Genomic DNA, 24,481 nt, shown 5'->3' with positions numbered 1-24,481 from the left:
GACATAGCACTGTCCTTTTTTTCAAGAGATGAGGGAGCGGGAGCAAAAGATATATAGGAGATTTAAAGGAATGTGGGTATTCGTCTTTGTGTCTGCATCTTTGCAATGAAGAAAGTCATTAGAATTTGATTTTGTGGCTATAAAATGGCGGCCTTTGTGGTTGGGAATGTCACAACCCAAGATACCAACCTTCACAAACTGCAGACCAGATTAAAGTAGGACGCGAATAAGAACTTAGTACTCAATGGGAAGGTTTGGAAAGAACAAAGGACTTCAGGAGGAAGCTAATGGGGGTCAAAATTGGCATGTCTGTTTAGGGCTTTTTGTTGATTGGGCACAAATGCATGTAGGGGATAATGAAATGGTAAATCAGCAAAGCATAATTGTTCACAAGTAGAGCATTTAAAAGCAGTTCTCGTAAATTATATTCCATGTAGGGTGAGGAGAACGGTGATTCATCAAACTAAGGGACATTATACACTGAAGCACTCATTCTCATTTAACACTTTGTTGCGTGGGTGTGTGATGGGTTTTTTTTTTTTTTTTTTTACTGTCATTGGATCATTGTATCAAACAATTGGTAGGCAAATCACATGAAAGGACCATGCTCATTATGACGGACATGCTGCCTCATCAGAAAACAGTCGAACAACGTATAAGCAATGGTGAAGTTGAAGTAAGACCCACACCTTTGTTGTCATTGGATCGTTGTATCAAACGGTTAGAAGGCAAATCACGTGAAAGGACTCCTATAATTTTGGATGAGGTACATGTCGCCTTCGTCAGGAAACAACTAGAAAACATAATAATTACTATAAAGTAATAGGGCTATGAAATTGCTTTGTTGATTTTATTGATCTTTTGCTAGAGTATATAAAGAGGTTACAAGATAAGGCTTACAATGAATACAAAATATTTAAACAACATTTGGATGTACTCTATCCTAACTAACAAGCTTGATGCAGGGACTTTGCTATGGTGAAGGATTTTGATCCTTATCCTTTACACGCCCCCGCAAGATGGTGCTCCCATCGAAGACACCAATCTTGGACCGTAGAAGAGATAGACGTTGACGAGACAACGGTTTGGTGAGTGCATCAGCAAGCTGGTCCACTGTGGCCACATGAGAGACTGTGAGAAGGCCTTTTGAAACCAAATCACGGACAAAATGGAAGTCAATTGCAATGTGTTTCATGCGGGAGTGGAACACAGGATTGGCACACACATAAGTGGCTCCTACATTGTCACAGTAGATCACCGGTGATTTGGTGATAGAGACCCCGAGTTCGCCAAGTAAGGATTGTAGCCAAAGTAGCTCAGCGGTGGTAGTCGCCACGGCTCGATATTCTGCCTCTGTGGAAGACCGAGAAACAGAACGTTGTTTGCGAGAACTCCATGATATTGCATTCCCACCGAGATAAATAATGCAAGCTGTGGTGGAGGTGCGATCATCATGGTTGCCGGCCCAATCAGCATCCGAGTATGCATGCAAGAATGGAGTAGCATGACGTTTGAGAAAAAGACCGTGGTGGATGGTTCCCTTTAAATACCGAAGTAGTCTTTTGGCAGCTGTCCAATGGATTTCGGATGGTTTGTGCATAAATTGAGACAATTTATTGACTGCAAAAGCAATGTCGGGACGTGTAATAGCAAGGTATTGAAGGGCCCCAATAACACTACGATAATCAGTCGCATCGGTAGAGGAAGAACCATCATGCAAAGTAAGAGACCCACTTGTGGGTAGCGGCGTACTCACTTCTTTTGCTCCAGCCATGTTTGTCCGATTGATAAGGTCGCGGATATATTTGTGTTGGGAAAGAAACAGCCCGGTTGGAGTTGAGATAACCTCAACGCCAAGGAAAAAATGAAGATCCCCCAAGTCCTTGACAGAGAAACGATGAGAGATGGCACCAATAAACCGCGAAATAAAACTTGTATCACTTCCAGTAATAATGAGATCATCAACATAAACAAGAAAGTAGACAAGAATTCCATCATGTTGATAAATGAATAATGAGGCGTCTGACTTGGAATTGTGAAAACCATACGAGATCAAAAAGGAACTTAGCTCATTGTACCATGCCCGCGGAGCTTGCTTGAGGCCGTATAGAGATTTCCACAGTTTGCAAACATGTGATGGAAAAAGTGGATCAATAAACCCCGGTGGTTGAGACATATAAACTTCTTCGGACAAAGATCCATGGAGAAAGGCATTATTGACGTCAAGTTGGCGAAGTGGCCATCCTTGAGTAATAGCAAGACAAAGAACAACTCGGATTGTTGTAGGTTTGATAACGGGGCTGAATGTTTCAGTGTAATCAATGCCGGGCCGTTGATGAAACCCCTTTGCAACCAGTCGAGCTTTGTAGCGGTCAATGCTCCCATTTGGTTTGCGCTTAATTCGAAAAACCCATTTGCACCCAACTAAATTCTGAGAAGGCAAGCGTGCAACAAGCTCCCATGTGCCGTTGCGGATCAAAGCATTAAACTCTTCCGACATAGCATGACGCCAGTGTGGTTCCCTAATGGCCTGAGAGACACAGGTGGGTTCAATGGGTTCAGGAAGCTTGTGTCTAGTAGTAACATTTATGTATTTGGGTTTGAAAATATTATTTTGTGATCTAGTTGTCATGCTATGGGTGCGAGTAGGGTCGGTGGGGAGGGGATTTGGATGTACTGGTGAAGGTGGAGAGTGACGTGAGGAAGGGATAGAGATTGGGGTGTTTGAATTTGGTGGGGATAATGTTGAATTGCCGTGGATTGGATTCAAGGAATTTGGAGTGGATAGAGTTGGATTTTGAATGGGACTCTTGGGTGAGTTTTGTTGGGACTCTGATGGAGTAGAGTTAGGAGGTTGGTTTTGGCCACGAGGGGCAGGCGCAACATGGGTAGATGGAGTGGAGGACCGGGTACAAGGGAGGAGAGGCATAGGCGATGTGCATGGGATTAAAGACTGTGCATCTTTAGCAGGCCGCGGAGCGCATTGGGACAAGTCTTGCATGATAGGCACGTCAAACAGGACTGGAGAGGTAACTGGTACAGTGGGTGACCAAGAGCTAAATGTGGTGGAGTTGACACGGGATAAGGAGGACTGACATGATGCAAAAGGAAAAATTGATTCATCAAAAGTCACATGACGAGAGATGAAAACACGGTTAGAGCTAGGGTCAAAACATTTATATGCACTTTGAGTGAGCGAGTAACCGAGAAAAATACATGGACGAGATCGCGGTTCAAGTTTATTTTTCGCGTAAGGACGAAGCCAAGGATAACACAAGCAACCAAAAATTCGTAGTTTAGAGTAATTGGGGGAGTCACCAAAGAGGGCGTCAAATGGAGACATGTTGTTGGAAAGAATTGGTGTTGAAAGCCGATTTATGAGATAAACAACAGTTTGAAATGCATGAGACCAAAAAGATAGCGGCATCGACGCTTGGTGCATGAGGGTCAAACCAGTTTCAACAATATGTCGGTGACGCCGCTCGGCCGAGCCATTATGTTGTGGCTTATATGGTGGGGTGGTTAAGTGGGAAATACCAAGCGAGGCAAAAAAGTGACGAAGTTTTTCATACTCACCGCCACCGTCGGAATAAACAGACACAATTGATGTTTGAAAATAATTTTCAACAAGAGCTTTGAATTTGGGAAACAAAGTAAACATCTCAGATTTATATTGGAGAGGATAAAACCATGTATACTTTGTGAAATGATCAACAAAAATGACATAAAACTTAAAACCGTCAATAGATTCAATTGGAGACGGACCCCAAACATCTGTGTAAATGAGATCAAGAGGACCGCGACTCTTGAGAGATGAAACATTGAACGGTAGCCGGTGGCTTTTATTACATTGACACGAGTTACATGAACTAAAGTTACTTGAACCGGATGACAATGGCAGAGAAAAGGTCTTGATAAGATGTTGAAGAGTTCGAGTGGAGGGATGTCCCAAACGTTTGTGCCAATCATGCAAGGCAGCCTTAACACCAATCATGGCCAACGGTTTTATTGGTGAGAAATGCACAGACTTTGGCCACTCATACACATCGTCTTTATTCGGGCCGCGGATAAGAGTCTCCCTTGTGCGCAAATCCTTCACAGAAAAATGAGATGGAAAAAATTCAACAGAAGTTTGATTAGTTTTGCAAAATTGAGAAACAGAAATCAAATTTTTTTTCATGGAAGGAACGCACAGGACATTGGATAAAGAAAAAGGATGGGATGATGTGGGGAGCTTAGTGGAACCCGTGTGGGTGATATTCAAACCTGAACCATCACCAATGATAATATCATCAGGGCCATCATATTCGGAATGGATAGACAAATTGCCGAGATCCGCAGTCACATGGTGGGAGGCAGCGGAGTCAATAAGCCAATTTTGGGGTGAGGAGCGGTTGGTAGTAGTGCAGTTTGCAATGGGATCCTGAGAGGAGAGCGATCGCGCACGGGGGCACCGTTTCGCGGTGTGACCTTGGTGATCACAAAGTTGACAAAACCCTTTGTAGCCTTGGCCTGGTGATTGGCCAGGGCGACGACTGTGATTGGGATTGGACCCGTGATAATTACGGGCCGGAACATGTTGCTGGCGAGGTTGGTAACCATTGCGGTTGTTGGTAGGATTGCGATTGTTGGTAGGACCACGAGACTGGGAAAAATTATTGGTGTGGTGGGTGGAGTGAGCAGTGATCACCGAAGAGGCACTCGGGATTGCCTTTTGTTGAAGGAAAGTTTCATAGTCCACAAGTTTGTCGTGGAGTTCCTCAAAGGAAATGTCGGTGTCACGAGTACGAAGGGGCCCTGCAATGTCCTTGAATTCCTCGCCAATGCCATTGAGAATGCAAAGGACAAGGTCATCAGCAAGAACAGGTGCGTCGATGAGAGCTAACTCATCGGAAATCGTTTTGATAGTCTGCAAGTACTCACTTACTGGCTTTGAGTCACGAGGTTTGTGAAGACGATCCTTGAGACTCATTACGCGAGAGCGAGAGCGATTGGCATAAAGTTTGGAGAGTTTAGTCCAAGCTTCATGCGAGGTTGTGGCAGAAGCAAGCAAAGGAGTCACTTGTTCCGAAACAGAGGCAAGAATGGCGTGCAACAAGAGTTGATCTTGGCGCCGCCAAAAAGTATAGGCAGGGTTGTGGGCTTCAAGTACTTTTTGTGGTGGGCATGAATGAGAGCCATCAACGTAGCCCATAAGGTCGTACCCGATGAGAAGGGCATTGAACTGCGCACGCCAAGAGAGGTAGTTCGTCGGGGAGAGTTTAAGAGGAAGTTGGGCAGTGGCATTAATGGAGATCAAAACGGAATTGGAAGCTGTGGATGGAACGGAAACAACTGAGGTTACCGGAGGGATATTTGAAGCGTCGCTAGTCATGGTAAAAAGGGGGGAAAGAAAGATCTTGGAACTCGTTAGAGTAGAAGGTGCTCTGATACCATATAAAGTAATAGGGCTATGAAATTGCTTTGTTGATTTTATTGATCTTTTGCTAGAGTATATAAAGAGGTTACAAGATAAGGCTTACAATGAATACAAAATATTTAAACAACATTTGGATGTACTCTATCCTAACTAACAAGCTTGATGCAGGGACTTTGCTATGGTGAAGGATTTTGATCCTTATCCTTTACACGACATGGTGAAATTGAAACAAGACTCACCTCTACTCTTTGCCAAGAGCGAGAGAGAGACCAACAGAGATTTGTTGCAATGAGTTTGCACTTTGATGGTCGTGTCTGTTGTGCCGCTTTGTTATTGTTGTTTTGGAGGCAGTGTTTCCGTGAAAGAACGGTGAAACCGAAGCAATACCACTCCACACCTATGCCGCGTGAGAGAGAGGTGTTCGTTGTGCCGTTTCGGAGGACGCGGGGGGGCTGCTGCCCCAAGGGGGCAGCAGCGTGCTGCTATCCCGGGTTTCCCGGCCCACTCCGGTCTTGCTCCGATAATCTGAAACGTTCACTTTGTAGAGCTCGTCGAGTAGAATAACTATGAAAAAAATCAGCTTAATTGGATATCATTAATTGCCTGATCGGAGCCCATATAACTCTCGGTCCATTGGTTAAAGTGGATTTGATCCAGTGTTTCGGATCCATTCTTTTTAAGATAAAAAGCTATCGATCAAGCACTTAATAATATCCAATTAAGCTGATTTTTTGCATAATTATTCTACTCGACAAGCTCTACAAAATAAACGTTTCAGATCATCAGAGCGAGACCGGAGTGGGCCGAAAAACTCGGGGCAGCAGCCCCCCGCCTCCCGTTTGGGAGGAGGCAGCATTCCCGTGGGTATAGAAAATGTCCAAGGGCAGTTTCGGTCTACAAAAAGTCGACAAACTGGTCAGACTTTTAAAAAATATATAGATATAAATAGATAGATATAGATGAATAGGTAGATAGATTAGTGACAAGAGTAATCGAAAAGGTAAAACATTATACTCAACACTAATCAGGGTATCGGAGTTTGTATGACGCCACACGAAACTCCTCAGATATCCCAGCAACCAGGGTATCGGAGTTTGTATGACGCCACACGAAACTCCTCAGATATCTCAGCTGTTCCCCCGAATTTACATAAAGGATTTAACGTTTGGAAAACCATTTGGCATTTGGATCTTCCTGAACGACTCAAAGTGTTCATCTGGAAATGCGTCAAGGGAATCCTGGCTGTCAAAAAAGGGTTATCTTCTAGAATGCACCACCTCTCCCCCATCTGTCCATTGTGTGCAGGAGATGAGGAATCCTTAACCCACCTTTTTTTGCAATGCCCGCTCACGGTTCCGGTTTGGGCAGGATCCCCATTCTTAACCACCCCGGTGGACCAAACGGAAAAAAATTTCTTTTAAGAATTGGCTTCTGGATTGGATTTTATAACTCACACCCTCTGCCACTGACTTAGACGCTTTCCGTCACTTCATTGCAATTCTGTGGGCGATATGGAAAATAAGAAATGAGCAAGTCTTTTCCGCTAGGCCTTTTGCTTGCAGTTCTGCCTTAGCCGTGGCTCACGACAGCTCTCTCTGGTTTAAGCGAGCATCTCTATGGAACACTCGAAATGTTCTTACGAACCGAAACCACATTTCCTCTCCCGCACAGCCACCACCAACCTTTGTTCTCAAACCCTATCCTCCTTACATTATGTTTGAACAACGAGTGGTTAACTTGCATATTGATGGGGCTTGGAAAGCCAGCAACCCACGGAGTGGTCTAGGCTTCTATGCCACCCATAATGATGGGACTATCTTCCAACAGTGTTCTGTAGCATGCCACAGTGCCTCGCCCTTACAAACTGAACTTATGGCCATTCTTTTGGGCGTCGCATGGTCTGTACTTCACAATTTCAATGTTGTTTTCATTTATTTTGATTGTTTAAATGTTGTCATGCAGTTAGCAAGGCGCTCTGAGCCGCACTTCGCCAACACCTTTTTGTTGCGCAACCTTGGCTTGGAAATTTTGAAGTTAGCTTTTTGTAGGATTACCAAGGTTGACCGCCAAGACGTTCGTCTCGCCCACGGCCTGGCCAAGCAGGCAACACTAGCGTCTTCTTCCTCAGCAGCTGCCAGGGGCACACCGTTTTAGACTGGCGCTACTGCGAATCTGCATGCTTTATGTTTATGTCCGTAGCTTTGTTGGTTGTTGTATTTTGTTTCAGTTGTGAACTCTATATCTGTACTTCTTCATATCATCAATGCATTTCTTGCTCTTTCACTAAAAAAAAAAAAACACTAACCAGTCCAATGTATAAAGCATACTCAAGTATACCATTCAAATTAGCTTAACCTTATCTAACAAAACAAAATATAAGTTATTCGAGTTTAGATGAATTTTTGAAATAAATGTATACAGAATAAACAATAAATAAAAAATTTCGAAAGAAGTTTGAAAAAGAAAAATGAAGATTTAATTATTTGCGTCAAAATTATTTTTTTTTTTACAGAAAAAGTGGGATGTCACACCATGTACACCATCACAAAATCCAATTGCTTACCACCCCATCAATAACATTAGTTTGGCCACCACCCTCATAAACAAAAGATCCATGATTGGACACTACTTCACACCCAAAAGAGCTACGTCTTAGTAAAACTTGGAGATGGAAGTTTTCTTTCATTTCTTGACGATGAACTAAGACCAAGCTCATGAGTTGAAGCACATGGATCTTAGACAAAAAGATATATGAGAAGATTTAAAAAAAAAAATTCAAAGTGACAGTATGTGAAAGCTACGCATATCTTTTTTTTTTGGGTACGTCGGAATTTCATGAAAGCTATATCTGACATATGTGTCCGTGTTTGTTATAGTATATCAGTCTTACAAGAAAAGAAACAGAGTACATACTTGTACACGTGGCATGTCCTCCGCTGCCGTGTCCGTATTTTCATTTTTAAAATTCTCGTGTCCCGTATCAGTGTATGTACGTATTCATGTCCATATCATTTCTCGTTTGGACATTTAATTTACTCTGTTGACGGCTCCAGAAAATTCTCTTATGATGGACGCATTGTTCTAGCGATTGTGGATAAAAGTTTTTTGCCAGCGATAAAGAGAACCAGTCGTTGATTTCTCATGCTTGATTGGGATTTTCTTCATTAGGTTTTTCTTTGTTTTTTTGTATTTTGTGTTTTTTACTCTCAAATTCGTTTTCTTTAGATTTTGCAGTAGCTTTTGACCTTACAGTGGGGAATACTCTCTATAGGAAGCGAGAAGAGCATTTAATTACCTTTAAAAGCGGAGCCAATAGAAGCCAACTTGGCTACTTTCTTGTTAAAGGTGCAGACCGCTTGGCTTGTAAGGATTGTAAGGTTATTCCTGGAGAGTGTCTAGTAGCATAGCATAGACTTTTGGTTTTAGATATTTGTCTCAAGGAGAATATTAGAAGGAGAAAGGAAACAAAATGCCCACGGACTAAATGGTGGGGCCTAAGAGGGGAGAAACTAGAGGTATTCAAGGAAAGAATGTCTTAAGAAGTATGGTAGGGAGTGGAATGAGATAGTGACAATATGTGGAATACCATAGCTGACGATATTAGAAAAATATCGACAGAAGTTCTTAGGGAGTCAAAGGGAAAAGATCCAATTTCTAAGGAGACATGGTGGTGGAATGACGAGATTCAAACCAAGATAAAAGTAAAGAAGGAGTGCTGTAAAAAGTGGCAAAAGGACCGGAATGAGAAAAAATTTCAGGGTTATAAGCAAGTTAGTAAGGAAGCTAAGAAAGCCGTTAGGGATACTAAATTGAAAGCCTATGAGAATTTCTACGCTAGACTCGATAGTAAAGATGAAAAAAAGATTATTTATAAACTTGTTAAGTTGCAAGAAATGAGAGCTAAAGACGTTTCTCAAGTTAAGTGTATAAAAGATATTGATTCGGTGGTGTTGGTAAAAGACGATATGATCAGGGATAGATGGAAGTCGTATTTCGAGAAGTTGTTAAATGAGAAATATGAAGGAGGCTTTGGTGGGGAGGAAGAATATGTACCTGGAGAGAACATAGAATATGAATTTTATCGGCGAATATAGAAGTTTAAAGTGGTTAAAGCTTTGAAAATGATGAAACCGGGTAAGGCCTTAGGACCAGATGGTATCTCTATTGAAGTGTGGAAAAGTCTAGGTGACCTGGGGGTGATTTGGTTGATGAAGTTGTTTAACAAGATTATTATGACTAGGAAGATGCCCAACGAATGGAGAAGGAGCACTCTAGTACCTATCTATAAGAAAAAAGGGATATTCAAAGTTGCAACAACTATAGAGGTATTAAATTGATGAGTCATACGATGAAGTTGGGGAAAAGAGTTATTGAGCATCGCTTGAGGATGGTGACTACAGTGTCAGAGAAACAGTTTGGGTTCATGCCTGGAAGATCAACCATGGAAGCTATCTATCTATTAAAAAGAATGGTGGAAAAACACAGAGCAAAGAAGAATGATCTCCATATGGTTTTTATAGACTTAGAAAAGGCTTATGATAGGGTACCTAGAGACATCATGTGTTGGGTTCTGGAGAGAAAATGAGTGACCAAAGGGTATATCGAGGTAATTAGAGACATGTATAAAGGTGCCGTCACTACCATTCGATCACCTGTAGAGGAAACGAGTGAATTCTCAATCATTGTAGGATTGCATCAAGGGTCAACCTTGAGCCCGTACCTTTTTGCCTTTAGTTATGGATAAATTAACTAGACAATTTCAGGAGAATATCCCATGGTTTATGATGTTTGCAAATGACATTGTCCTCGTAGATGAAACCGCTAGAAGTGTTAATACGAAACTAGAAATTTGGAGGGAAGCATTAAAGTCAAAGGGTTTTCGAATAAGTAGGAGTGAAACTAAGTATATGGTGTGCAAATTTAGTAGTACCAGCAGTGCACACGTTGAAAGGGTGATGATCCAAGACCAGAAGATACCCAAGAGTGATCATTTTAGGTACTCAGGCTCAATCATTAGTAGAGATGGAGAGATTGTCGATGATGTGACCCATAGGATCCAAATGGGGTGACTCAAGTGGAGGAGTGCTACTGGTGTATAGTGTGACAAGAGGGTACCCATAAAATTGAAGGAAAATTCTATGGAACTACCATCAAACCATCAATGTTTTACGGGACAGAATGTTAGCCTATTAAGAAATAACAGGTGAACAAGATGAGTATAGCGGAAATGAGAATGTTGAGGTGGATGTGTGGTAAAACTAGAAGAGATAGGATTAGAAATGAAACGGTTTGTGACATGGTAGGTGTAGCGCCCATAGAAGAGAAGTTGAGGGAAAATAGGCTAAGGTTATTTGGGTATGTCTACCTTAGACCAGGAAATGCAGTAGTTAAGATAGCGGATAGGATCGCTTTGGGTAGCAGTGCTACGAGGAGAGGTAGACCAAAATTTACATTAGATGCAATTGTGCGCAACGATACGAGTATAGTAGGTTTGTGGGAATAAGTGGCCCTTGACAGAGCTCAATGGAGGAAAATGATTCATATAGCCGACTCAAAGTGATTAGAACTTAAGGCTCAGTTTGGTTTGATTTTTATGTTTCAATAATGTATTTTAGGAAAGAAGAGATCGAATTGTTATGGTTTTTATTCGCAGCTTTTCCACTACTACTAATAAGAGATTTTTAAATATCAATCCTCAAACCTCTCATCTCATGTAAGTATCCATCCAGGTCATTTTGAACAATTATGTTTCCATTCCCACTTTTAAATAATCCAAGGATTGCCTTTTACTATATATGTATTGGGGCGGTTCCAAGGACCTCTAAAAAAACTCTAAAATAACCCCTAAATCTTAATCTCATAGTTCCTAATCAAATTTTGATGATCCGAACCGCTCAATGTGTTCAGTACATGATTTTAAGGGTGCCTCTAACGCCCCGAATTTCAAAAACGTTAAGTAAATAGTAAAAGACCAATTTCTCAAAAGATAAATCCGATTTACTACGTCAGATGTTCCAAAAGCACATGTCATAATATTACAACCATATCGAATTTAGTTTAAAGTTTTCAAACGAGTCAAGTTATTACACTTTCCAAATTTAAACGTTTAAGTTTTCAAAATAAGATGACCAAATAACTGTCAGAGCATCTAAGTGTAGGCAACCAAGGTTCCTCGCCTCCGTTTGTAGCCTCCGTTCCGTCTTCAGTACCTGACGTTCGAGTTACCAAGGCAACATAGTACCGTAAGGGATGACACTTAGCAGCCAATACCCACCCGAACCCATAACTTACAAGCAATAAGATATATCAATGAAATGCATTAAGAATAACATAAAAAGAGAACAATTAACTTTTCTTTCGTTACTATCCTTCAACCTATGTGAGATCTCGGATCTTATCCACAGATCCGTTCCTACGCTTAACTTCTAACACAAGCCACTGGTGTGGTCCGACTCCCCTTTTTCAGATTCGGATGAAAGATACCTAAGTTATGTACTCGGGTATCCCATCCGCGACCATAAATTCAGATAAAACTTCACCGGCAACGCTCAAGCGCCGTCTAGCCCGGGTTGTGACGCAAGCACAATACCACCCTTATGTCCCGTCCCAGCATTTGAGAGCCGACCACCACCATGCCGTACCCAGGGTTTCGTAAACCAATAATTCACAAATTCACCACCAATCAATCTCCAATCAATACATCACTACGAGTTCCAAACTGTCACGCCCTCGATTTTTAACATAACTAATAATACCATTTTTTAAATACAAATCCTCGCAATAGTACATACGATACTCCAAATTACAATACAATTCCCGAATCTCACAAATCTGTCAAACATATACAGTATTCCAAATTAGAGAAAATAGTACAATGCAGTTCGATTTACGAAGAAAGACAAGTACTTTAGAAAATAACTTTGGCCTATGATGTCTGCATGCACTCCATACTCTCCATGACTGTGCTCCTGTGGTGTACCTGAAAATGATATGTTGAACTACACTAGCCCAGTAGAGAAATCTATACTTACGTTATGTGAAAATGCAAAAGAACATGCACCAAAAGTGAGTGAAGTTCAATAAGCGAACACAAGGAAACAAGGTTTACCACAACAAACAAGCGAACTATGACCATAGGGTTCTAGACGTCTTATAAGTATTCCTAACTGTTCACACATCAAACTAACAACATTAATAAACTCACATCTGTATACCTCAACCAATAATCAATCCTCAATCATCTCATCGTTTCACGTATGATACCACAATCTTTCTCGCTTCCACCTCATTCATCATCAAACCCTTTCGCCATGAAACTTTCCCTTCTGATTTCAAAAAAAAAAAAGTAAAGTATTACAAAATCAGATCAAGCTCCGTTGATTCAAGCTTGAATACCGGAGTCCGTTGATTTGTGCCCAAATATCGAAAATCATTGATTTGCTCAAGAATATCAAAGGATTTTGTTATCAAAATCCTTTTCCTTTCAAAAAATGATTAAAAAAGCTAATCTTTCATCATTTTTTCAATAATCAGACATTATTCCACATTTCATCATTTACAGTCTTCGCATGTATCGCTCGTAGTCCGGTCATATTACCAAATAGTGATACCCGTTCATTTGCATGGTCTGGTCATATCACCGATTGGTCATGGTGATATCCGTTCATTTGTATTGTCCACAATATCAAACAATCATTCATTGTCCCATTTTCATTACAAACAAAGTGTCATATCGTACATCGACAAATACACACGTCCACACCATACCTCTGGATATGTTCTCGCATCCTACATAACATATTAACCACAAATAGTCTCTACTAAACCCAGTCTACTGGTTCCTACGCTTAAATCCCATAGAACGAATACTCAAGAAATTTAGAGAAACCAATGAGACGAATCGCGAGGATACAAAACGACAAGCCGAAAATGAAACAATCATCTAGTTCACCATCACATTCAAAGTGTCCCGTGTTTCATAGTTAATAAGCTTTTGTTCCAAGTGCACATTCCGGATATTTGGGACCCGTTCATCCCCTGCCGGTCATCGCACCAATAGGTGGACCCGTTCCTTCCCTGCCGGTCATCGCACAAATAGGTGGACCCGTTCATTCCGGGTATTTGGGACCCCGTTCATCTCCTGCCGGTCACCACGCCAATTGACGGGCCCGTTCAAGTTTCCTTAAACCGTTTCATTACTAATGTCATCGATTCTTATTACATCACCAAGTCACAAAATTCATAACTTGCATTCGGTGTTCGTGTGCTCCATTTCAATCATATTCCTCACATAAAGTGTCTTAAGTTCTCGTTTAACATTCAGCAATCATATACGTCAAGCTATCATCATACTTCTCGTTAAATATAAATTACTGTCATTGAACTCATAAAGATACATATCACTACTCATGGGAACGAACCACGACATTTGAATATGAGAACAAGAGTTCGTACAAAATTTGCAGTGGCTACAGGTAGGATCGAAAATGGACTACGGGTAGTGGGACAAATGTTCAATTTCTGATCAGTGGCTACGAGTAGGACCAAAAATGGACTACAGGTAGCGCCTGAAAATTTCAGCGCGATACACAGATTTCAAGGGCCAACAATACACTTCAAAACAACAATCAAACACGAGATTTAGGTACAAATTCAACTCATCAACGCATAGAACAAGTAAGAAATCCCTACCTCAAGGGTTTTGAGCAAAACCCGACCTTTTGACCAAGTCAACTGAGCTCCCACGAGGTCCGATCATGAATTTTCTTAGATATTCGGAAAGCCCGTGCTTCGTATAGCAACTTTTATTCTCGGACCTTGTCCGGAATCACACCCTAGGTAGATGAAATCGAAGAGAGAAAAGAGGAGGGAGTTTTTCGGAGGAGAGGAGAAGAGAGAGAGCCGAGAGTGAGAAAGAGAGAGAATGGGAATATTTCTCCTCCTGGAGAAATAATAAAGGTGGGGGAGTAATCCCCTACTTCTCACACCACACACTCACACGTGCACCTTTCGCACAATCACCCTTATATCCTTCCACGAATACGCCACACCAAATATCTGTACCGTCTATCTCGACGTGTCGTACGTTTACAAAAGAAAAATACAACCTAAAAAATACGGGTCTCTACACAAACCCAGAATCCAAATCTTAGCCTCACTTTTATTATCTTTTCCATTAATCCTACTTTCACGTCTAACAAGTTAAATCTGCACCTCACAACCAACCCGAGAACCTATTTGTCCAATCTATCAGTATAATAAAATATCACACAATTCCATATTTTTATGAAACATACTAACAGGCTAGCAACAATTAATCGTGCGATAAAACAATCATGCAATAAAACTAATCGTGCAATAAAATTAATTATTCGGTACAACTAATCAGGTGATAAAACTTAGAACCGGGACTAATTAGTTTCGGGGCATAAAATATCATTTTAGCATTCTTAAGTTGAACTTATAACATGATCAAACTCTAGGGGCCAACTGTAATTATTCCCACAATATTCCAAGCAAAATGCAGTGGCTATTATTTCCGAAATAAAACAGTGGGTCTCAGACCAAACTCGACCAGAGACGTTGGGTTCAAATACAATCATGCCGAAACGCGAAACAATCAATACGGAATATAATATATATTTAGGGAGGTGAGTTCCGAACTACCTCTCATTTGGCAAAAAGATTTTCGGAGAGGTTCCGTGGCGGTTCAGAGTGACGGCGGCGGGCTCAGTCGGAAGTTGGTAGTGCTACAGCTGTGGTGACCCGGCTGGCGCAGTGGAAAGAGGAGAATAAGGTGGCTACGGTGGTGATGGTGATGACCGGAGGTGGAGGAATTCGGTGGGGGTGGTGAACGGAGGAGATGGCAATGGGTTGGTGTAGTTCGGTTGGAGCTCGGCAATGGCGATAAGGAGGTGGTGGTGGGATGCTTCGGTGGTAATGGTGAGAGAAGGTGGTGACAATGGCAGAAATGGAATGGTATTAAATGGGTTTTGGGTAAAAACCTAAGGGGTATTATCATGTGGTTAATTTTGTGGTGTCGAATGGTGAGGGAATTGGGGAGTAAAGGGTGGGATTTTGTTCCTTCTCTCAGCAGAACCAATTTTAAAAAAATGGGTAGGGTTTGGTTCGGATCAACACACGCACAAGGAAAATACTTGCCGGGTACGCACGCGCACGATCGATTACTGGAATAAAATTGGTGTGACAACATAAATAATTTTTTTTCGAACAAAATAATTATTATTTTTTGATAATTATTATTATTTATTTAAAAAAAATATCGGGTCTTTACAGTGCCTATGACAAAATTGGCCAAAAAAATAACCGGAAAGGGCTTGATTTTAACAGTTATTTATTGAACCGTTCAATAAAGTTCAATAAAAAATTATTCGGATGAAACCCTTTCCGGTCATTTTTTTTGTTCATTTCTCGTGGATATCTTTAAAATCACATTCTGATTACATTGAGCAGTTCAGATCATCAAAATTTGATCGGAAACTTTGGGGGGAGGGGGGGTTTAGAGGTTATTTTAGGGTCCCCAGAACTGCCCCGTGTATGTATTATAGGCAGAGATTTTTTACAGTAAAAAATAATTTTGGGGTTCCTCTAGCCTAATTGAAGGATAATCACCCCTAACTAATCCCAAAAATTCGGCAAAATCATTAATTCCAAAACTTCGGCAAAACCATGTAAAGAAAATAAATACTATTCAGCAATTGTGGGCTATGTAGCACAGACACGAATACAGACATGGAACACGACAATTCTACAAAAAAATAGGGATATGAACATGGTAGAAGACAACAGACTACAATGAACATTATGCCACAAATCATGAAGCAATATTTACTAGGATCTTAAACATCAAAACATTCGATGCTTTGAGAAGTTGGCCGCCATCCATGTGGGGCACCCTTTCATCTAAAAGCCAAAGCAAAAGCACAGTGTCAAGACTATTAAGGGTACTCTCCTTCACTGCATCTACAAGACGATTATTTTGAAATGTCTGCAACAAGTGCATAAGAGAACAGGAGTCATGAACTCGGGAAAATATAGCACCCATGACAACTCTCTAATCCAAATTTCTCTCCATCTCATCCGCAGTCAAATGTAACACTCCCTCCATCCGGATTTAATAGTCCCTCGTTCAATTCTAACCAGATAAAAAATGAGTTATATCTTTAAATTGATAATGAATTTTATATCCAATATGGATCTTATTTGATAGATCTCAATTAGTTCTATAAGACAATGTTTTAAATATTACAGAAAACATTATAAATTAAAAGATATAATCGATTGAAAAATGGCACGAACTCCAAAAAAAGGACTATTAAATCCGGACAGGGGGGAGTAAATAGCAGAATATACAGATATAAGGATAAATTACCTGCATAAATGTGTTCAGAACATATTTACAAGACCTTGAAGTGGCTCCTGCAATACTAAAGTCAAATATCTTGACAACCTGCAGCAGATATCATGCAGTTTAATGCGATTTTGACTTTGAGAGATGCAACATAAAGAAGCCAACCGAGTTGATATCAAATAAGAAACTGACACAACTAGGAACATTTATTAGCTAAGCATGAAACCAGTCTATTAGCATCTTTCACAATGTCATCCATCGCACAATCTTCAGGCTTGTTGGTTGCTTGAACCAGCACATTGCAGATGAATTTCATACCTTCAATAGACTGCATAATAAACTCAAAACATAAAAATTCGGGGTTGAGAGATAACAAGAAACAAAACTTAAAAGTGAAAAAACATGCTTCAAAAAACAAGCCACAATGAAATCCAAGTCACCCAAACAACTGCGAAAAACGCAAAATCTGATCAAGGATACAGTCAATGCATGATTGACAACATAAACGATAAGGAGACCCTCCAAGAATTTGTCAAAGAGTTTTGCATAATGGTATGTGTTTAGACCAAAGAATACCATACTTAAAGGGATAGAAAAAGAAATTGCTCGGGGAATGGAAAACCAAAGCTTAGTAAAGACATCCAATTAAGCAAAAACACCACCCTCTTAAGATCCAAATGTTCCCAAGAAAAGGAATCAGAAGAAACATCAATGACGTGAAAAGTGGAGCTCAATGAAGTCATCCAACAAAGCAACATACATGTGAGGGGTGAGCCAAACAACAAACCTGCTCAGGGGAGCCATGCTAAATGATATCAAGAGCTTTATTCCAGTCCATGGGGCCATCTGTCATCGCAATTGCTCAGGGAATGGAAGGCCTCCCCATCAGAAGCTCAGAATTATGGTCCCTACAGTAGAGAGACATACATATTAGCATCCAAAATGGGACAATAGATCAAGATGAATAACAGCTGTGGAAATAACCAAAACAAAGAGCACATAAATTGAAAAACCAAAATGCAGGAAGCCCGCAGTACCAAGTAAAAACTTACCGTGAGACATCGCCACTTTGTTCTGCTACCTCGGACCTAGAAAAGATGCAAAAGATATGTTCAAACGTCAACACTATAATTGATTATGAGTAAACAACAAGACATAACTTTGTAGATCAAAATCCAAGAAAGCACATCAATGTTTGAATGTAACTAACTTAAAGACAATTTAACCTAAAATATATGTAGCATGAGAAGAAAGTAAGAAAGCAATAATAAGAGAGAGACACATACAAGAATGAGGTTAAAAGCAAGCCACACTTCACTTTTCAAACAAGGCAACAAAGATTCCCAGATTATTACTCGAAAAAGATAAGAGGAACAAGAAGCAGTTTTACTATGGGACACGAATAGAAACTGATTGGAAGACGTTAAGATATAGACACAAAAAAACAAATAGCTACATAAATAAATAAAACAACTGATGAAATAGAGGAAAAAAGATCAAAAAAGAGAAGAAGAAAAGAGAGAGTACCAATCATAACCAGAAAGAGATAATGACAGCACCAAAAAGAAACTAAAACTCAAAGAATTGTACTACTTTTATGAATCTTTCTTTTTTTGATAAGTGCAATGATTTGCTTCTCATTCGCCATTAGCCTACTACCACGAGTCATGCAATGCCTGAAAGTCAAAGTTATTATTGCTAGTTCAATTCATTAAAACCTCACACAACTCATGACACCGAATGGCGAGTTTTAAGAAATGATGTATACAACTGACAGAGAAGAAAAAGCATGACGCAGGAGCATACATAGCACATCTGCAGGAGTAATTCCATTGTCAAAACTCAAAAGCAACAGTTCGATTAGAAAAAAACAAAAAGAAGGTGCTCCACTTTTAGAAGTAGAAATAAAATACTTGTTAGTTTTTTCAAGAGAAAATACAGTGATAGCATTGGGCCCGCCTAATGAAACCTGAAATAAATAACCTAATTATTTTGTGTATTCACAACTAAAAACAACTTTCTTGCTCAAATACATAATTTGTTTTGACCCCAAGAAAAGTTGTCTACAGGTTTCACATGTAATGTTGAGATAAGTAATGGTCAAGATTATGAGCGCTTAAAGCTTTAATATCACAATAAACGGTCTAGTTTTTCATCTCTCAGCTAGGTAATGTTCAAGTATATCAAATTAGCCAAACATTTCATACCATACTCTCCAAGTTTGACACCTATTATACACATTTCTTTCGCAATTATGTTTTGAGACCTAAGATCTCCAAAATTCCACAATAGAAGAAGAGATTAACCAGAGTGAGTATTTAATTGGTTTCATTTTATCATCGGTCTCAAGGCTTTTCCAAATATGTAATGTGGTGCATGTCTAAGTGATAGGAGTCACACTTGTCCCAAAGTGTCAAGAGTATCCATGTGTGACATGTGTCTAACATGAAGACACCAATTTCTTTTGTGCTTCTCATGTCCTAAAATAGGCCATCCACAATGCATAGCCAAAGAGTTTTTGCAGCAAAAATTTCTTGTATTTCTCTATATCCCCTCCATCAGGAAAATCAAACAATGCACTAAAAACATGAAGTGTCAAAGCACAATAAATAAGGCTACACAAGAAAGCATCAATTGATTGAGACACAATGGGAAAAATAAGTTGCCCAGAAGAAAAGCAGAGAAACACCCATTTTCCCAATCAGAACGCCTCAAAACAGCCCTTGCTTCTCCATGCTTTCCCTCCTTTCTTTTGTCCATCTCTCAGGCCTGGCAAGATACAATATGATGAATGGAAAAATTAAAAACAAAACGAATACCATAAAAACTTTCACGAATACAATATAAAGAATGAAGAAAATAGAAACATGTACTGACCTTCCACTTAAATCTACTAGCGTTTACCCGTGCCTTTAGGTACGGGTCGATGAATTTGTTAATATGATTGCGAGTGCCCTTAGTTAGGTGTGAGCTTAGCTAACGGAATGCCCATGCCTGAAGGCCCTTGTGAACAAAATTTAACTTCACTAATACTGATCACATCCCAAAAATCCAAATGTCTTCACAAAATCCACATTATAAGTTTGAATTAGGAAAACATATATTTTATCTATACAACAAAGCAATATCGAAATGAAAAAAAAAAAAAAAAACTTCAAAATAAAAAAAGATTTGAGGTGGTTTCACTTCTACCTAATCAACTCGATATGAAAGAAGTTTGAGGTGGTTTCACTTCTATCTCAACAAGCTTTCGACGTTGCAAGGTTGGCCACTGCAACCTGTAAAAAGCAACTATTGTTTTAGCTCACACATACCATTTCAAGCATCAAGTATTTTAGGGCTTTTCAGGCACGGTTCGAAGAATTAGTTATTCAATATGATTTCAAATGACCTTAGCTAGGTATGAGCAAACAGATCATGCCTAAAAGCACACACCAACATAATTTTATCACAACAAAAAACCAATTACTCTTTATACTAACATCGACATAAACTAACTCATCTTTTATTTGCTTGGGACACGAAAATTGGATAGCTATTTCTCATCAAAGAGGGAATGAATACAGAATTTAATTACCCAGCCATTTCTCCAGATTTTCGAACTCTAAGATCAAAACATCGCATACATGCGTATTGACTAATTGAAAAGGCAAACTATTCGGAAAATAGTTTTTCAACTCCAGTTCCCTTGAAAGAAGAGTATCAACAGGCGTAACCTGATACACCTTAATTGTATCAGACCAAAATTGGAATTGAATAATCTATTAATGTGAATGTTAGATGATTTCAAGTAAGAAAAAAAACAGAGAGCCATCGGTTAGTATCAACCTTCAAATGCGTCAATGAATACAAAAATAGTTACAAATTGGTGGTCTTTTGGGCGTGCAACACATGGCCCATAAGTGGTGGGTCCATACAAAGAATATTAAGCCCTGATCTTTTAATTTAAGTTCTGGAGATGGGACTTTTCATATTCGCATTCCAACATGTTCTAACACATACCATATAACCTATGCAGACATCTTGACATCAAAGACTGCAATACTAATATAAAACCATCATCTATGTTTTAACCATGGAAAACAAATATGCACTAACTTGATCGATACATAACAGTCAAATAATGTGTACTAACAGCCTTTAGTTTCGAAAGTAGTAAGATTTACTTTCATTTCAGAGGACTGAAATCCATAAAGCAACTGAAACTTAAGACTCCATGCAAAGCAATCCAAACAGCCGTATTCACGACAGTTAATTGAGTTAAAAAAGATAATGAAAAGTCAGCAATACCTGGTATGCAACATCAAAAAAAGATACTCTTTCTTTTTAATCAGCAAGGATATGATAACCTCAAAACCAACAGCGGGAGGAGATAGAGAGCAATTCAGAACTCTCAAAGAAACACCAAACCTATGTGCTGGTGTTGGCCTAACAACTCACCCTCTGTTTATATAGAAAAGGGAAAAAGAAAATGAGAGAAAGACGATTGATGAATTCAAAATATTCGGAAGCAAAAATCACATACATTTGCACCAACGCATACCTACTTCATCCAAAGAGCATAATTGGGGGATGCCATTGGTCAAAATGACATCCTTTGGTTGCAGTCTTTTGTGACTAAGATTGGAAACAAAGAACCACCTTTCCTCTAACTAAAGTTTCATTTAGGGATCCAACATCACAACTTCGATTCAAAAGATAGCGGACTCTTAATATGGGATTTTATTTACCAAACGAAAAGAGAGAGATCATATAGATTTCAGTTTACGTAAGTCAAAAAGGGTTTTCACCTTGCACTATCTTCGTCTAAATCAGCAGATGTCATGTCTTCCCCATACACAATTGGGTAGAACTTGTTTATGCCGTTCCCCGTATACAAAGCTTGACCCTGTGCAATAGAAAAAAACTAAATTTGAAAGTAGAATAGTCATAGAGAACTGGTTGGTGACTCACTTATCAAAGAAAAAAGAACACTCAGAATCAACTAAGTCAAAAAGGTTTTTCACCTTGCACTATCTTCCTCTGAATCAGCAGATGCTACATCTTCCCCAAACAAAATGGGGTAGAACTTGTTCATGTCGTTCCCCATATACAAAGCTTGACCCTGTGCAATAGAAACAAACTAAAATGCAAGAAAAGACATATCAGATTGGGTTGGTTAGACTTCTTAATGCCACACTGCAAAGAGCAAACTAAGGCCAATTCTTTTTATTATCACTCCTTATCATATCCTCCCAATTATGAATTAACTCAGGCAGTTAAATTAGATTCAAGTCTTCATGGCAAAGTCACTTACAGGCTTACAACTATAAAATCAAAGAAAAAGACCCCTGACCGATCGGCCACATACAGGGAGATGGACGAACATACCTGACAGATCGGCCACAGTTGATGGTGCTCGAAAAGAGAAGAAATCCCTTGGAGAGAGAGAAACCCTAACCTGAGAAGTACTCGTACCTACGACAACATGAATCAAGTTTGTAATCGGTGTCTAACGGTCTATGCCATGGGAATGAACAAAACCTAGACTCGTAGTTTTTTAGTGAAAGATGCACACTGAGATTTCAAACCTTTTGGGGTGAAGAACTACATGCCATCGATTCGAACCCTGATTTATCAAAGGTGGGCGTGGTGAGAGCCTCGAATGGTGGTGGTTCCAGTGGTCACTCGTCGCGCCGATCAGCAGCAGATCAAGAAGAATACTCACTTATAGATGTTAGACTTCAAAGTAGTGGAAACCAATGAAATAAAGCAAAGATAGTACAAACAAAACAAACAACTCAAAGACTCCCTCACCATTTCAAGGATCATTTACATTCAAACTCTTAAAGAGAAGCCAAACAAAGAAATAGGAGTATATCATGTCATCATGTCCAATCAAGTTTTAGTGATCAACTAAAAACAAACTTTTGCAACTGAAGAGTTTCATTATACCTTATAGTAACGCCAGCAGTTTCTGAAAACCCCACAAAAAACACGTACAAAAAATTAATGAAGTATCTAAAAAAGTGTGCAGAAGTTAAATAAATCCTGAATGAAAAAAAAAAAAAAAAAAAACCTCGTCAAAAGTATGTCATATCCTCATCACCAACCTCAAGAATTTAAGTTCCCTGTAATATAACGAAGATGTAAGTAACGAAACAAATAACACACGGCCCACTTTGCTAGTCATGGTAATGTTAGAACTTGAACAACATGAAAGGAGGAACCAGAACTAAAGATCGATCAGACCCAACCAATTACGATTAGGAATATAGAAAGCATGAAATAGAAAATTAAGATTAGGAATAATTGACACAAATAAATCACTAAAATCTAAACAAACAACCAATTTAGATGCTCAAACCAAGGGATTTCACCCATTTACCACATGAATTGATTCATTTAAATAGTGCGTCCATGCTTGTGAGTGTGAGAAAGAGAGTGTGACCTTCAGAATCTCATAACTGTTCAAGAATTATCTGTACAAAGCAATTTCGGAAGGAATACGGAAATAAGCTGCGGGATCTTCCACCATTTTTTCATAATCATTCATCTTTTTTGAACTCAAGCAACTCTGTCTTTCAACCTATTTTAATCAGACATGTCTTTCCACCTATTTTACCACATTGATATGGCCCCTTCCTTGGTAGGATAAAAGTGAACCTTAGAAATTAAACAATTTGAGCCATTACAAAAAGGAGAAAGAAAGGTCAGTCAAAAGGGAAAAAAGAAAACAGAGCACAGAAAAAAAAAATATAAGGAAGAAATTACAGGTTTGCATTCAAAAAATTAAAAAACTAAGTCACAGATTTTTTCCCCCCTTCCCTTTTTCTTCTTTAATCGAGAAAGGAAAAGAACTTGCGATGACCTATCACTCATCAAAAACTGGTTCTATGGCCGATCAATGTCCGAGCCTATTGGTCAGATGACAACTACTTCACTATTGGTCAGCCTCTAGTTTAGGGAACACAAAATGCAGATTTGGAACGGAGAAAGACAACACATAGTCACAGGATCATTCCTTGAAAATCAATCTAAGAGACCCACCCATATGCAACATAAGTACTTAACCAAACAATAGATAAGCACGAACAATGCCACCGGTTAATTTCAAACCCTCCTAACTCGTCTAGTTTGAAAATTACCTTTGCGTGAAGGGGGATAAAAATAGTGTTCTCTTTCCACTATTAACATCATTTGATTTTCAGAGAGAGGGGAGGGGAGGAGAGGAGAGGGAGGGAGGAGGCAAAGGTAGTATTCTCTTTCCCAATATTTTTTTCCCCCACTAAGCTTGGAGACAGTCCACCAAATTTCAATTATATTTTCCCAGTGTGCATTAATAAAATTCAGTTTTGTATTCTGAGTTTGATTTTCTCTAAATACCGAAAGAGAAGAAAACACCATCATCTAAAACCAAATATGACAGAGACACCTATTACCAAACAACATAGCACGATTTCAGAACATATAGCTTACATGTTCAATGACTGAAACAATGGCCACAATCAAATGTCCTTGATTAAGGGGAAAAAACTAAAATAAAGGGTGAGATTGGTGAATGCCTTACGTGCATGAAAGATCAAGAACCTAGAATCCCAGTGATTTCAAATCTACAAGCAAAGACAGGATTTGATCATTTAACACAAAAACCCCATTCCCCATTTGACTGAAGCACTAAAATCGAAAAAAAATAGGACTACATACATGCA

General features: G+C 39.5%; 2 long non-coding RNA genes across 8 annotated transcripts; both read right to left on the bottom strand.

Moving 5' to 3' along the window:
- Positions 1 to 12,206: 12,206 nt before the first annotated feature.
- LOC131301677 (uncharacterized) lies at positions 12,207 to 14,514 on the bottom strand. The gene is made up of 2 exons (XR_009191387.1): positions 14,111 to 14,514; positions 12,207 to 12,398 (listed from the first exon to the last, which is right to left on the bottom strand). It is a non-coding gene; the product is annotated as an uncharacterized LOC131301677 (long non-coding RNA).
- Positions 14,515 to 16,111: 1,597 nt separating this feature from the next.
- LOC131301676 (uncharacterized) lies at positions 16,112 to 23,546 on the bottom strand. 7 transcript variants are annotated; one of them, XR_009191384.1, is made up of 11 exons: positions 22,361 to 23,546; positions 22,161 to 22,247; positions 21,797 to 21,912; positions 21,581 to 21,678; positions 20,653 to 20,826; positions 19,983 to 20,068; positions 19,480 to 19,559; positions 17,843 to 17,878; positions 17,578 to 17,698; positions 16,812 to 17,118; positions 16,112 to 16,427 (listed from the first exon to the last, which is right to left on the bottom strand). It is a non-coding gene; the product is annotated as an uncharacterized LOC131301676 (long non-coding RNA). The 7 variants fall into 7 exon arrangements; XR_009191385.1 differs by having other exon boundaries at positions 20,653 to 20,800; positions 22,361 to 23,545; XR_009191386.1 differs by lacking the exon at positions 20,653 to 20,826 and having other exon boundaries at positions 16,812 to 16,889; positions 17,017 to 17,118; positions 17,551 to 17,698; positions 22,361 to 23,542.
- Between the last annotated feature and the right edge of the window lie 935 nt (positions 23,547 to 24,481).

Source organism: Rhododendron vialii, chromosome 9a (assembly GCF_030253575.1).
Source record: "Rhododendron vialii isolate Sample 1 chromosome 9a, ASM3025357v1".
Lineage (NCBI taxonomy): Eukaryota > Viridiplantae > Streptophyta > Magnoliopsida > Ericales > Ericaceae > Rhododendron > Rhododendron vialii.
The sequence above is the reverse complement of the archived record's forward strand: the minus strand, read 5'-3'. Positions and strand labels throughout refer to the sequence as shown.